The sequence below is a fragment of the Podarcis filfolensis genome, assembly GCF_964270895.1.
Source record: "Podarcis filfolensis genome assembly, chromosome: 9".
Taxonomy (NCBI): Eukaryota; Metazoa; Chordata; class Lepidosauria; order Squamata; family Lacertidae; genus Podarcis; species Podarcis filfolensis.
In genome coordinates, this window is record NC_139610.1 from 13,828,349 (window position 1) to 13,845,147 (window position 16,799).

At 42.5% G+C, this 16,799-nt stretch overlaps 1 long non-coding RNA gene across 1 annotated transcript; it reads right to left on the bottom strand.

The window, feature by feature from the left end:
* Nucleotides 1-2,846: 2,846 nt before the first annotated feature.
* LOC310770349 lies at nucleotides 2,847-11,271 on the bottom strand. The gene is made up of 3 exons (XR_014552097.1): nucleotides 11,186-11,271; nucleotides 10,280-10,459; nucleotides 2,847-3,173 (listed from the first exon to the last, which is right to left on the bottom strand). It is a non-coding gene; the product is annotated as an uncharacterized lncRNA (long non-coding RNA).
* Nucleotides 11,272-16,799: the final 5,528 nt, after the last annotated feature.

A 16,799-nucleotide genomic window follows, 5' to 3' on the forward strand; every position in this document is an offset into this window, starting at 1 on the left:
CATCTCTACATCTGTTTTCTTCATTAATAGAGAAAACACAGTTGTTATATTGGCACTTGCTGTTAGCAACATTATAATATAATGAGGACATATATTGCAATTCCATTAAAACCTGAACTTCAGGCATTAATTTGTGTGTGAGAGAGAGAGAGTTGTCTGTGTGAGTTGTCTGTGTGTGCACAATGCATTAGCCTGATATTTATTTTGTATGTTGTCAGCCTCAACACTGATCTGTTCTGCAAAACTATGACCAACAAGTCATTAAGTTATATTTATGCTATGGAGAAGAAGAAGAAGAAATATTATAGCCCTTACCATTTTATACAATTTCTGATAGGAGAGTTTACTAGCTCTTCAAATTAGGGTATAACAACATTTTCCAAATGCAGCCATTATGACTTGGCTCCAAAGTAGCACAACAACTTCCCTTTGCATAATGGTCCACCCTCTCCCGACCTGCCAAAAAGGTGAACCTGAAAAAGTGCAAGAAATTGTTTAGCGCTCCCAATTTCCTAAACCCTTAATTATGCGGCTTTATGTTATGCCATATTTTAAATTTTATGGCAGTGTAAAATTGGGTGAGGAGTATGACGTACTCAGAACTAGGCAATTTCAAGGATTATATATTTACAGTTAATAGCTAGATGATTCTGGACAAACATGTTTCTTTAAGTATTTACATAATCATTTTAAGTACATACAACCTCACCTCCCCGCCCCCCATTTGTGCAGGGGTTGTGTTGCAGGTCATTGCACATGACATCAGAGCATGTATAAGCCCACCCCATCTGGTTACATCCTGTTGCACCCTGTTATGTCCCCTTTTCGTGCCAGTCCTGGATTCATGGTGATGCACACTTGCACAGCTGTGCATGCTTTGAATGTGCTGAAAATGGTTGTTGCCTGTATATCATTAAATTCTTAGTTGACACAATCATACACCCAAAAAGAATATATATATGTGGGTCAAACTACATCTTAGGCTTAACATGTTGCTATGTCATTCGCTGGTGGGGATTGGGATGAATGTAGCTATTCCACTGTGCAAGGGGAGAAAGCCCCACTGAGCTGATGCGCTCTCAGAGACTGATGGAATCTGATGGATTCCTAAGTGCTCTGGAGGATTTTGTGGCTGACATGGCTGGTCCAGAATGTGGCAGCTAGACCAGTGACTGGGAGTGGCCTCCAAGACCATATAACACCAGTCCTGAAAGACCTACATTGGCTCCCAGTACATTTCTGAGCACAATTCAAAGTGTTGGTGCTGACCTTTAAAGCCCTAAATGGCCTCGGCCCAGTATATCTGAAGGAGCGTCTCCACCCCCATTGTTCAGCCCAGATACTGAGGTCCAGCTCTGAGGGCCTTCTGGCGGTTCCCTCACTGTGAGAAGTGAGGTTACAGGGAACCAGGCAGAGGGCTTTCTCAGTAGTGGTGCCCGCCCTGTGGAACACCCTCCCATCAGACGTCAAGGAAATAAGCAACTATCTGACTTTTAGAAGACATCTGAAGGCAGCCCTGTTTAGAGAAGTTTTTAATGTTTGATGTTTTTATCATATTTTTAATATTTTGTTGGGATCCTCCCAGAGTGGCTGGGAGATGGGTGGGGTATAAATTCTTATTATTCTTATTCTTATTAATTATTATTACTGGTACTCCAAACAAGGAACCTGTCTCACTGTGGCAACACACTGTGCAAACTCTGAATTGGGGCTAGTCTGCTGCTGTGTTATTGTACTTTTTTTTAGTATATTTGATTTGAAGTCATAACTGTTTGAGTTAATATTATTGTTTATAGAAGGTTATGACATAACCTTCCCTGGGATCATGAATTGACCATAAGTAAACAAAAGTCTTTTATAAATCTCAGTAATGTCACACTTTCCCCTATAGTCTAGAATTCATTCCCATGATAGAATCTCCTAGTTGGCTATGTTTGATCCCATATAACAGTGGTGGCAAACCTTTTAGAGACCAAGCGCCCAGACTGCAAACCAAAACCTACTTATTTATCGCAAAGCTGTTGAGCTTTTTAGTGGGGAGAGAGAACAGAAATAAATGACCAATAATACCTTTGCTGGAACTAACACGCAGCACCGACTTCATCGTCCGCCAAAGTGCCAAAAAAATCAGCACAATAAGGGTTAAAAAATGAATGTTGCTATACCCAATCAGAAACAGCCACTGGCACAGCAAATTGGAAAACAGACCAATCGCGGAACACAATCTCTGGCCACCAGCAAAAATTTTTTTTTAAAAAAAAGATTCTGGGTTTCAACAGCGGATGCAAGCTGTAGCTCGGGGGGGGGGGGGAGTGGGAGAAAAAATGGGGGGGAACAATGCAGATGGGCCAATGGCACGTGTGCCAGCAGTGAGGGCTCCGTGTGCCAAGTGTGGCATGCTTGCCATAGGTTCGCCACCGCTGCCAAACAAACACATTTGTTACTACAATACAATACAATACAAAGTACATTGAAAAGCTAAGAACTTCCTTTCTACTTGTAATATGTATGGCATTTTCAGGCTAATTTCACCTCCAGGTCAAACCTGCAAAGTTATTTCAAAAGAACTGTGGCATGGGTTGCTGTTGTCTATTTTAATTAAATCACACCAAGTGAGATGCATGGGGGTGTACCAATTTCAGGTTGTCAAAAAGAGGCAAATCTGCCAAACACAAATATAAGAAGAAAATGTTTTTTGTGAGATTGCAATGTGATGCATATTCTGAACATATTATGCTATAAATGACTAGAAATGGCTTGGGCGGTAAGTTGATTTTTAATTAGCCGGTTCTTGACATTGTCGTGTTTGTAAAGCTTACATTTTAAATCATCCGTCAGCTGCAAAACACCACTATGGAGCATGACATCCAATTATATTAGTAAAATAACCTGCATAAAGTAGATGGATGAAAAGCTGAAAATGATAAATTAAACTATACAGGAATGTGGACCCAAAGCACAACCCAACTAGTTTTGCACACCAAAGGGAGCTTGGGACTTCTCAACTTCTGCAATTTTCATCCGGTTGGCACGACATTTTTAGACTTTCTTCTTACTACCATTTCAGATGCCTATAATCCACACAATCTAGCATCTCTCTGTGTGTGCATGTGCATAACTTTTACTGATATTGTAATCTGCACAGGTTGTTCCAGACTATTTCAGTTTCCCATCTGAAAAGAAATATTTGAGAAATGAATGATACAAACAAGAAACGAGAATGAAAAATGAATGCACCCCACATCCCGGGGTCAGGAACTCATTTGTTCCTATTTCCATCCTTTTTGGAAATAATAATTATTTATTTCATTTTTTATTTGTTTTCAAAAGCAGATGGGTATCCCATGTCCAGGGCAGCTGTTTACCAGCTCCATCTGGTACGTAGGCTGAGACCCTATCTGCCTGCGGACTGTCTCGCCAGAGTGGTGCATGCTCTGGTTATCTCCCGCTTGGACTACTGCAATGAACTCTACGTGGGGCTACCTTTGAAGGTGACTCGGAAACTACAACTAATCCAGAATGCGGCAGCTAGACTGGTGACTGGGGGCGGCCGCCGAGACCATATAACACCAGTCTTGAAAGACCTACATTGGCTCCCAGTACGTTTCCGAGCACAATTCAAAGTGTTGGTGCTGACCTTTAAAGCCCTAAACGGCCTCGGTCCAGTATACCTGAAGGAGTGTCTCCACCCCCATCATTCTGCCCGGATGCTGAGGTCCAGCGCCGAGGGCCTTCTGGCGGTTCCCTCATTGCGAGAAGCAAAGCTACAGGGAACCAGGCAGAGGGCCTTCTCGGTAGTGGCGCCCGCCCTGTGGAACGCCCTTCCAGCAGATGTCAAAGCGATAAACAACTACCTGACATTCAGAGGACATCTTAAGGCAGCCCTGTTCAGGGAAGTTTTTAACGTGTGATATTTTACTGTATTTTTGGTTCTATGGAAGCCGCCCAGAGTGGCTGGGGAGGCCCAGCCAGATGGGCGGGGTATAAATAATAAATTATTATTATTATTATTATTATTATTATTATTATTATTATTATTATTTGTGCCTAAGGTGGGTGACTATTATGAAGCAGTATGTAGAATTATTGGAAATCAAATGGCACCGCAATGATAATTTGTCCTCTTTAAATCTAAATCACAATTCAAAAAATAAATAAATCTAGAAATCAGATTGAACTGGTTCAGCAATAAAATTCCCTTATTAACTTTAAGAGAGTTGTTATTCATTAGAGTCCTGCAAATCTGAGAGGGACCCCTGGGGTAACAATGTCCTTGCTGGGATGGAGTGGAGCAGAGCTCTCCACCATCACACGTAGAGGCCTAGGTGTTTGTTCCCTGTTCCCTGTTCCAGTCCTCTCACTCCACCAGAAGTTTCTGGTAGCAGACCAACCAAACCCTCTGGTCTGGAGCTTCTGCTGCTGCTGAATGCCAAATTGGTCCTTAAGAAAACCATGCTTATCCATGTATTGATTGCAGATGAGCAGGCTGATCCAGACTGTATTACCAAGACTTGAATGAATGAGCTGGGTGGGCCTCAGCTGGATCCACCTGGGTTTTCTTTTCTTTTTTTCTTCTTTTTTCTTTTAAAAAAATGATTTTACAAGTGTAAGGTTTTAACAGTACCAAGTCCATATCCGTATACAGTGGTACCTTGGTTCTTAAACTGAATCCTTTCTGGAAGTCCATTCCAAAACCAAAGCGTTCCAAAACCAAGGCACGCTTTCCCATAGAAAGGAATGCAACATGGATCAGTTCCAGACTTTGAAAAACAACCCCTAAAACAGCAATTTAACATGGATTTTACTATCTAACAAGACAGCTGATCAATAAAATGAAAGCAATAAACAATGTACTGAAGTCACACAATCAATCAATCAGTAGCTGAACTGGGTTCCACACAATCACAATAATAATAAAAAAGAGCCACAAAAACGCAAAATAAATAGCAAAAACAGACAGACCTCAGCATAACACTCAAAACAGAAGTGTGGCACTCAAAATGGAAGTGTGGCACTCAAATCAGAAGCGTAACACTCAAAATGGAGCATGTTCGGCTTCTGAAAAAAGTTCACTAACTGAAACACTTATTTCCAGGTTTGCAGTGTTTGAGTACCAAAGATACCACTGTATAGGGATTTCTCTGAATCTCCAGACTTCCCAGTCCTATTGTCAACCTTTTCAACTGCATATTATTTCATAATCCATATTTTTGTATCTCTCCATATTGTCCATAGTGTTTGTTACATGACAAGTGTTATTAGAATCCTGCTAATGTTTTCATCTGCTTACAGTGGTCTCCTAAATAAATTATAAATTCTTCCCATTCTTTCTTGAAGATTTTGCCTTCCTGGTTCCTGAGCTTTCTGGTCAGCTTTGCCATTTCAGCATAATAATAATAATAATAATAATAATTTATTATTTGTACCCCGCCCATCTGGCTGGGTTTCCCCAGCCACTCTGGGCGGCTTCCACAGAAAACCAAAAATACACTAAAATATCACAGATTAAAAACTTCCCTGAACAGGGCTGCCTTAAGATGTCTTCTGAATGTCAGGTAGTTATTTATCGCTTTGACATCCGATGGGAGGGCGTTCCACAGGGCAGGCGCCACTACCGAGAAGGCCCTCTGCCTGGTTCCCTGTAGCTTTGCTTCTCGCAATGAGGGAACCGCCAGAAGGCCCTCGGCGCTGGACCTCAGCATCCGGGCAGAACGATGGGGGTGGAGACGCTCCTTCAGGTATACTGGGCCGAGGCCGTTTAGGGCTTTAAAGGTCAACACCAGCACTTTGAATTGTGCTCGGAAACGTACTGGGAGCCAATGTAGGTCTTTCAAGACCGGTGTTATGTGGTCTCGGCGGCCGCCCCCAGTCACCAGTCTAGCTGCCGCATTCTGGATTAGTTGTAGTTTCCGAGTCACCTTCAAAGGTAGCCCCACGTAGAGCGCATTGCAGTAGTCCAAGCGGGAGATAACCAGAGCATGCACCACTCTGGCGAGACAGTCCGCGGGCAGGTAGGGTCTCAGCCTGCGTACCAGGTGGAGTTGGTAGACAGCTGCCCTGGACACAGAATTGACCTGCGCCTCCATGGACAGCTGTGAGTCCAAAATGACTCCCAGGCTGCGCACCTGGTCCTTCAGGGGCACAGTTACCCTATTCAGGACCAGGGAGTCCTCCACACCAGCCCGCCCCCTGTCCCCCAAAAACAGTACTTCTGTCTTGTCAGGATTCAACCTCAATCCATTAGCCACCATCCATCTTCCAACTGCCTCCAGGCACTCACACAGGACCTTCACCGCCTTCACTGGTTCTGATTTGAAAGAGAGGTAGAGCTGGGTATCATCTGCATATTGATGGACACCCAGTCCAAACCCCCTGATGATCTCTCCCAGTGGCTTCATATAGATGTTAAAAAGCATGGGGGAGAGGACGGAACCCTGAGGCACCCCACAAGTGAGGGCCCAGGGGTCTGAGCACTCATCCCCCACCACATAGTCCAACAGCTTGGTTTGCCATTCCTCTCTGGTAGCGACTTTATCTTCTTTCCATCTCTGGGCTAGTAGCATCCGTACAGCTGTTGTCAGGTACATGAAAAGTCTTTTCTGCTCCTTTGGGATTTCGGTACCTACAATTCCTAATAAAAAAAAGCTTCTGCTTTTTTAAAGAAAAGTTATTTTAAACATTTTCTCAATTCATTGTATATCATTTCCCAGAATGCTTTTATTACCTTACACGACCACCACATATGGTTAAAAGGTACCTTCTTTTTCTTTACATTTCCAGCACGTATTTGTACTTGTCTTATACATTTTTGCTAACTTAAGCCTCTCCTCCTCCCAGAGGGGAGGGGTTGTGAGCGGGAGACGATTCCTGCGTCATGCAGGGGGCGCTCCGCCCCCTGCTTCAACTCCAGGGCTGGCGCGCCACGCCCCTCCCCGGTTGGGCACCCAATAGGGAAGCTCAGCAGGGGCGTGGCTTGCCGTTATAATGTGGCCGCGCCAGCCATCCCCGCCATTTTCTTTGAGTCACCCACCCTCCACTCCCTTTAGATTACTTGTCTTATACATTTTTGCTAACTTACTAGGAGTCAAATACCACCAGTACATCATGCTCATATAAATTTATTTCAGCGTACAACATGCTGAGAATTTCAGGTTGGTTTTCCATGGTCTTTCCTATCCACCTGGGTTTTCACTACTGAGTTAAACTGGGAGTGCACAGCTGGATGAAACAGAGACTTAATAAAGTACACCAGTGATAAAGAGAGTCTCTCATACACTGAGTGTTTGGGTGGGAAAGAACCTGGATATTTGGGAACACTTCTTTCACCCCAATACCTATCCTTATCTTGACATTATATATCCTTATTTACACATTGGTACAGGAGTGGTGATGCAACATGCTGGAACTAACTTCATTGCTATGCTAGCTACTGCATAATGGTGCAGAAGAAAAGATTTGTGCAGGTTGGCATACAGGGCTGAAAAAAATCCAGTACTATCTGAGCTTTCCATTTCTAGACAATTCTGCAAATTCAGGAGCCCCCTCCTCCATTGGTTTGGCTCATCTTAAGTTTTGAGATCACCTGACTTCTTTTTTAGGGGGTTGGGGAAAACACATTGATACCTCTTATATCTAAGCAAGACTTTCTGGCAAGATTTTCCAGCAGATTCAGAAGTGGGCTGGATTTCAGATGCAACAAGGGGATCAAGAGAAAACAGGAAACACGATTTTTTTTACTTCAGATGTTTACAAATTGATTTTCTGCATACTGATTTTGCCAAACTGGTTTTCTTCAGATATTTTGGACCGCAATATCTCAGCAACAGCACTGAGGTCTGCTCAGCTATCCCATTTTATTCAGAATAAATGTCACACTTCTTCCAAAATAGGTGGAAGAGCACCAGATTGGCAAAGCTTGTGCTACAGGGTGCTAGGACTCTTGGTGTCCTGTAGGATCTAACACTGTACATTAGAAAGCAACTAATGTGCTCTTGCAGGTGTTGGTATGGCGGGGGGGGGGGGTGAGTTCAGAAGATCAGTAGTCTTTTCTGGAAATCTTGTCAGCTATTATTGATCTTCCATTTGGGAACCCTTGATAGTTTTCCAAGGAGTCCCCAAGTTCTCCAGAACTCATTTACAAAAACAAGTTAGAAAGTCAGTGTAAGGAACTGAATGACCTTTTTGCTCTTCTGAGTTGCTCATTTACCAACAAAGCCATCATTATCAGCAATAATCATTCTAATATTTGTTGCCACCTTGTGGCCAAAAGGCAACAGCTGCTAAGCAAAATAAAATGAACTCGAGATGGAGATCAGTTGTTTTCCAGGCTGAAACATCTATGAACTCAGCCTCCAAAGTGAAACTTTTTGGGTACACCTAGATTTCTGGTTTCAACTTCATTTTTTTATATTTATAATTGTTTATCCAAACATAAAAAGGAAGACAATTGTGCTGCAAGTTCAATCGTCTGCTGACATTCACTCACAGCAAAATACTAGGGTCTTATAATGCAGCCAGTATCTCAGCAACAACACATGCACCGAGGTTCACTATATCTGCTATGTGTCTGCTCCACTTTCCTATTTTTATTCAAAATAAATAAGCAACACTTCTTCCAGCTCATTTTATTCCCTTTTCCTTCCAGAATACCACTGGGCACAGAGTAAAAATCAAGATGAAAGTGGGCTCCTTTAATTCCCTCTCTCCTGATTTCTTTTAATTGGAGCTATTGGGAAGTTATCTTGCCTCTGGAGATATTGAACACACTATGTTCTGCTTTATAGATGAAGGTGGCTGTTTTTCTCAGAGACGGGCAAGACAGGATCACCAGGTAGCAATCCCAAGATTCTCTCTTTACCTTTAAATCTCCTGGAGAACTGGAAGCTAGGCAGTCATGACTTTTCATCTTCTGCAGCCTGATACCCTTCTCCCCTTTGCTTTGATATAAGAGGTATCAATGTGTTTTTCCCCACCCCTACCCCCCTAAAAAAAGAAGTCAGGTGATGTCAAATCTTAAGATGAGCCAAACCAATGAAGGAGGGGCTCCTGAATTATCAGAATTGTCTAGAAATGGAAAGTTTGTGATAGGCTGTAAACCTTGTAGTACCCAGCCATCCGGAAGACAAGGGAGGGAACCTGTACTTTGGGTATAGGGGATATAAGCTCATGCTTTGTCAAAGCCAGAGTGTGCCTACTTTGGAGACCCGCTCTTGCAAGAACATATTGTATTCAATAAACTCTTTGCTGCTTCACCAATTTTGTTCAGATTTTATTTTGAGGATCTCAAGAGCCACTTCTAACACTATGCAACCCTGGCAGGGGCAGGGGCAGGGGCAGGGGCAGGGGCAGAGGCAGAGGAGGCATCTGCAGGGGCACCACCCTGCAGGATTCCACCGCCCATGGCAGCTGCCTTCCATCTGCTTCATGGGAGGGCCATGCTAAAAACCATATATCCTAAAAACCATATATCATAAAGACACCACAGTCTCCACTGTGCCTCATTTCCAAAAGTATTTCAAATGCTGGGTAAGCGCCTGGGTCCTGGGAATCTCACACTGCTTAAGGATTAGGGTGGCACATAACAAAATGTGTGGCAACAGCCGACCTGATTTTATCAATAAGGTCACAGAGCCAAATGCAGAAAAGACATATACGTATAAATAACCTTGGGCTCCCCCCTTTTTTTGGGTGCTTTTGTAATAATAATAATAAGAAGCTCAACAACTTTCAAGGAGTCCTAGTTTTTACTTTTTGAAATAAGGCAACCCTAATATAGAGCACTCCTGCCAACCTAGCAGTTCGAAAGCACATCAAAGTGCAAGTAGATAAATAGGTACCGCTCTGGCGGGAAGGTAAACGGCGTTTCCGTGCGCTGCTCTGGTTCGCCAGAAGTGGCTTAGTCATGCTGACCACATGACCTGGAAGCTGTACACTGGCTCCCTTGGCCAATAAAGCGAGATGAGCGCCGCAACCCCAGAGTCGTCCGCGACTGGACCTAATGGTCAGGGGTCACTTTACTTTAATATAGAGCAGGCATTGGTGTAATATGGGAGTTTTGGTGCAATTCTCCTTATTTCATCAGCTAGGGTTATGAGAAAGAAAGTTTTGAAGGATTGCAAGGAACCTTTGGCATCAACTTAAAGTGATTTGTTGTTGACTTAAATGTGTGTGTTTTTCTTTACCTTAAGGTCACAGTATTGATTCTGGCAAAATACTGTAAATATTAAAACCCCAGGTCAATAAGCTTAACACTAACCTAAAAACATCAATAAATGCTTACCATCTGCAGAGCTGAAACAAGATCCTTATCTAAGACTTGGAGACGCATCACTTTCTTGGAGCTGAGAAGTTTGAGCATGTGTGTATCTATTTTCAATGGTGCTACAATAAATATCCAAGGCTGTGAAGCTCGGCAGAATTTCAGCAGGAAGTCCCATGGAAATTAATGGGACTAGCATCCCTGTTAAAACACAAGCACACTTTTAGAGTCCAGGTGGGACAAACAATATTTTTCTGATTTTTTTTGAAAGGCAGTCCTGTTTTAAGACCAAAAAAATGGGTGGGGAAGGACATTAATACAGCAGTCATAAACATGTGTGTCCAGAAATAAAGCTCATTGAACTAAGGCCCCATCTGCATTTAAGGCATACCACTTTAAACAGAAATGACTTCTCCTAAAGAATCCTAGAACTGTAGTTTGTTAAGAATATGGAGAGTTCTTAGAAGACCCCTATTGGCCTCACAGAGTGAGAGTGGTTTAACAATTAATCCCAGGGAATTCTGGCAATTGAAGTTGTGTGAGGGGACTAGGTATCTCCTAGCAACTCTTGGCATCCTTAATAAACTACAAATCCTAGGATTCTTTGGGAGATTCTTTGGGAGATGTCCTGACTGCTTAAAGTGGTATGGTGCTGACTTAAATGTATAGTGCAAAAGGGGCTGTGGCAATCACACAGGGTCCCCAGACATTTAATGGTCTATTGATCCCTGTGCCACCACTGTGCTCGCTTCCCCGCTGCCACCAACCTGTTACTCTCGGGTAAAACACTGAGTCCAGACAGTTGTTAAAAGTGAACCCAATAAACAAATTTATTTTATAAACATTAACAAGTTTATGGTTTCTCAGATAATATTCCTGTCAGTTTCTTAACTTTAGTTTCTTTACTGGCCTATACCTTCCTAATACCTTCTGACTGATTATCTCAACTGTTTGACTGGCTCCTCTTAATAAATTCTCTCACATCAGACTAGCCCAACCCACAGACTTATCCTCTCTGTCTTGTCTCTAATTCCAGACTGACTTCTCAACCACTCTAACTCTAACTCTAACTCTAACGCCTCCCCTTAGGTTTCCTTTGGTTAGTCATTTTACAATTAGTTAACCCTTTCCTTATGAACCCAGTATGATGTCACACCACCTAGGAAGGCCAACGCCACAGGGGCCTCATTAGACTTGGTCAAGTAAGCTCAGATCAACTGCATAATATCTTTACACAATATGGTGACTGGACTCAAGTTTGGCTTGTGCTTTGTGGAACACAGGACCAAAGTGATTACATTAGCTCCAATGTTGGTTGGTGCCTGTCTCTCCCCTGTTTCCATTTCCACTCTTCCTTGATGTCAGTGGTCACAGCATTGAAATCTTTTCCTGACCCAGCAGTCCGCACACTCATATGTTGATCAGCCTTGCAAGAGGATGGAGAAAGATCTATCAATTCCATTAAGTGCATCTCAATATAGGGAGAAGATGACAACATCCTTCCTACCTTCTATTGGCGGATGTGTGTGTGTGTGTGTGTGTGTGTGAGAGAGAGAGAGAGAGAGACTTTTTTCTGTTGAGGCCATATTCCCTCAGGGTCACAGGTCAGTGTCTACCCTTGCCATATGTGCTTCTGCAAAACAGTAGGAAGCAATTGCAAACCATAGTTATTCAGCACCCCTTGAAAACCTGGGTGGAGCCGTGGTACAAATGGCCCATGGACCTAGTGTTGTACAAGCCCCATTTATAATAGATTTATTGTCTGGGAAGCAGAAGATCCCCTGACTCCAACCCTGTCTGTAGTAGTGATGGTAATGTGGAACTACTTCTGTGGCATTGCTGCATCTGATCAGTTCGAAGGCAGTCATTGAGGACTGTTCTGGTAGTCTGCAATTCACGTGGATTCAAGCTGTCTACACAAAAGAACCCTGTGAGTCTGAAATTCAAGACACTTATTGCATTGAAGAAGTTGAGAATGATGTATTGGATGTTTCCTGCTACATTTCTGATGCATTGAAATTCTGGACAACTGTTGCTGGCAACCATCTGTCTCAAGAACAATGGACCACACCTCTGTGGGTGAAGCCAAACCATTGCATTAGCAGTACTGAAATGACCTCTCTGGGGTGCCAGCCTGGGCAGTGTGTATGGAGGTTCTGGGCTGCCCAGATGACAAGATCCCCCTGTTGGCCTCGCTGATGTGGTACAAAGGAGAGCAGAGCAATATGTTTGACACCAGCCTGGCTGCAGGAGTTGCTGGAAGGAGGTGCCATCCAGCTCTCTTAGGGACTCCACTCTGGATTTGTGTATGGTTTACTCCTTAGCCTTTCCTTTCCCCAAAGATATCCCACAAGGCAGAAGTGGTTTAAGAGTTACCCTTCTCCTAGATGGGCTACTTTACCCATCACTTCCCTCTTTACTCATCTGCCCCTCACTTCCCTCTATACCACTTGCAGGAACCACCTTATTGGCCATTGGACCCACTATTGTTCTTGTCTGCTCAATCTACCAGAGCCTCTCTTCACACGCAGGGGAAGTCCCTAAGTCACTGAGGGTTTGAGACCCTTTGGCTACCTTCACCTAGTTTATCCAACCAGTCAGAGTTTCCTGTTTCCCAGGGTGTGGCCACTGTCACATTCTGACAGCTTCTGGGAGCTACTGGTGAGAGCTAAGTGCAGGCTGGGGACCAAAGGTGGACAAACTACCTCAGAAGGACCATGATGTGTCCCTCACTAGAGTAATACCCCATCACTAACACCCTATGCACCCCAATCCAGGACAACTAAATCAACTGTAATAACCAAAGGGACACTTTTCTTAGGAACAAATCCAGGTTTCCAGACCAATAATACCAGGTGACTGACAGCAGCCCTGCAGGCCTGATGTGCTGCCAGACTGAGCTAATGGCCGGTCTACCCCATTTCCTGGTTACAGAACAAATGCAATCAAGACACTCAAATAGTAACTTCCGATTTGGCATTGAAATCGCAGCACTCAAGGTTCTCATTTGAAATCCCAAGCGATGGCAGGAAAATATTCCCAGTCCAACCTCATAGATTGGTAGGAGTTGGCAGAACAGCAGCAGCAACAACAACTGTTAATGAAATAAATGTGAATGGGCCATGTTCTTTTTAACGGTGCCTTCTCATAAACATTCCATAAAACAGAAACAGTACACTGATGTAAATCTAATCAATGATTTTCGGAATGAATAATTTATCTGGTTCTATTGATCATAAAGATGTACAATCCGTCTCCTGAGAAAAGAGAAAGATGGGAAGAGCTGGAGTCAGGAGGGTAATTGTTTAAATGTGTTCTCCGCAGCAGAAATGTTGCTTTTGTAGCTTTGTTGCAGCACCAATAGCTTTCTTGTTCTTCTCCTGTAGCAATCAAAACCATGTACTCTTCTAAAGATCACTGGCTATATTCTAAAGTTATGTAGCAGAAACAGCATAACTAAGTTCTTGGGACCTGAGTTAGCTAGGTCTGCATCATGGTTAAAGCCAACAATGGGCATAAACCCATATTATCATTTGGGAGGGGGGTTAGATGAAGAGGGAGCCTGTAAATGCATTTTTATTCCTGAGCCACCTTTCAAAAGTGTCCTATACTTTGTATTGTATATTATACATCTAATCGTGGATTAGATAAATGAAATTAATGGATTTAAGTTCATTCATATTTTTAAACTTTAGCTCCAAAGTTTGCTTTCTTTGTTTAACATTTTTCCAATCTTCAGTTTAGTTCTCTTTTTTCCACATCAATGTGCAATTTAAAAAGGAGACATTTTAGTGCGCCCCCCAATACACATTTGTGTATGCTATTTCCCCTAATATAATGAATCTTGCATATTATTTTCATTAATATATGAAATATATTCCCCTAATATATACATTTTTGCATACTTTTTTTGTTGGAGAATTCCATTGCAATATTCAAAGAAGTGCAAATTCTGAAAGATTGCTGCATTTCAGTTTGTACCCTGCTTCTGGAAATGCAAATTAGGCCCGTTCATATTCGGATAGGAACCAAAGCAATTTTCTTCCCTGTCCTGCTTGCCATATATTGAAATAAGTATATGTGCAAATTCTGAACATGCTCACTTGAAAGAGAACTGGATAGTTCCAATAGGGCAAACCAAATATTGTATACACTGATGGGGGTGGGGAGAAAAAATACAGATACAGAAATGGGTGTAATGAGATGAAACATCTGACGGCAGTCATTTCAAATTTGGTACAGATAAAATATCAATATAAAGTTGGAGAGAAAATCATGCTAAAAGGTCCATTGACAGGCTACAGGTCTCGGGATCCTCTATCAAACGAATGGCCTGATCTGGGTCGATTTTTAGCAGTAAACATGGAAGAAAACAATTGAGGAGGTGTAGGTTTGGCCTTGCACAAGCAACCCTTCCTGTGAGTCTTTGCAGGGGTAAACTCCTGCCTTTGAGGGCAGCCCAGTTGGGGCTTGATTGCCCAGATTAGGAGCCCTATTTGTCATGGAGACATCTAGCCTAACCTGGTTGAGGCAGGTACAATATGGTTGAGTTGGAAGAATATGATGGGCCAAATACTGCTGAGGGCAACGTGGTTGAGTTGGAAGAGTATGATGAACCAAATACTGCAGAGGGCAATGTGGTTGAGTTAGGAGAGTATGGTGGACCAAATAATGCTGAGGGCAATGTGGTTGAGTTGGAAGAGTATGATGGACCAAATACTGCTGAGGTGTCCTATGACTAGATTTGGTGCTGTATGAGGGTGAGGGTCTGGTGGGGGAAATGTTTCTTTGGAATTGTTCCTTTGGGGTTATATCTTGGTGTAAGAGGATTTTTTATTGTTGTTTAAGAAGGTTTACTGTATGATGGGGTTTTTTTTGTTGCTGTTTGAGGAGGTTTTCCTGTTCTGTTCAAATAAAAATATATTTTCCCTTCTATATTCTCTACTGAAGATCCTTTAAGAACCTGCAGTGGTAACTGGCAGAACAAGGTTCTGGCCATACAAACTTGCAGTCTGATTTATTTTCCCTCCCTTGTTTTGACTTTTAGGAAATCTTGCTCCATATAAGCCAACAATTTGGTTAAGTGCAATCAAGATTTTACAAAGATTTAATTTTTAAAAAAATCTTGCACTGGAGATACTATAAGTAGGCGCATAGTAATTCACATAGTGAAACTCAGTCAATCCTTGTATGTCTTTTCCAGCTCAAGAAGCAGAATAGCATCGGAGCATTGAATGGTAGTAGAACAACGTTATTTAAAAATTCACTTCAAAAGGTTACAGCATCTTTCCATAAATTAACTCTGGGGGATAATAATAATAATAATAATAATAATAATAATAATAATAATAATAATATCTTTATTGTCATTGCCCCCTCTCAGGGACAACGAAATTACTTGACTGCTCCATAAAAACACTAATTAAAACAATACAGTATAGTACAGCAAGGAAGATTAGATGACTTTCAAAGTCCAGGCTTCCCATTCAGGGCCGAGATCGATCTAGAGAAGAAGCTGTTCTTAAGACGGCTCGTTCTTGTCTTCATCGTCCTGTATCTCCGTCCCGACGGCAGGAGCTCGAAGAGACAGTGACCAGGATGTGATGGATCTTTTACTATGTCCAGTGCCTTCCTATGGCACCTTGTGGCATAAATCTGCTCTAAGGTGGAGAGTGGGTGGAGAGTGGGATGAAGTCCATTATTAAAAATGCACTTTTTTTTGGCTTCATAATAATCCTCACAGTGGTGTAATAGTAATTTGGATCTGAATCCATTCATCCTGTATATATTATCATAATCATAGCTTGTCATTCTATACAGAAAAACATAACTGTATTTAGATTAGTTAGTCTTCCAAAGTCTTGAGAAAATAGGTTCAAGAGGCAGCACGCAACACTAGATTAGATTCATGACAAATGTTGGTTTCATTCCCAAGGAAGTTCAGTATTTTCATTGGTTCTTTAGTTATACGTTTGCAGTTCCTGTTCTTTTGTGACAGGGGTCACAGACGTGGTCTTAAGGCTCTCATTGAGAGACCTCTTCAGAAAGATTGCCTGCCCCACTGCCCAGTGTCCATGTGCACACCACAGACATATTCATGCAGGAAGCCTATGCAGATATGACTCTATGCATCAAGGCTTCTACACAATCGGGAGCCCCAATTGTGTCGAATTTCAGACCTGTACATGCGAAGCCTTCCCTGCTGCAAACAATCATGCTCTACGTGTTACTACTTGGAGGTGAGCCACACCAGAACGTGGGCTGCTACGGTGCTGTATGGCCCCACTTATCCTTCAGTAAAACACATCTGCATAGAAATGTGATGAACCAGAACACAGCACAGTCAGTGACCATTTCACACAGGGGTTCCATTCCTGGCTCCTGTGTACGTCAGTGGAGCACGTATAAATGCACCCATAGTTGGATTAGCATAGGCACTGGTCTATGGGCTCCACATCTTTTAGGGGTCCCAAAACAAAGGATCAAAATAAATACTATTTTTTGTGTAATAAAAAAATGGTTTATTAAAATTGTTGGTTGG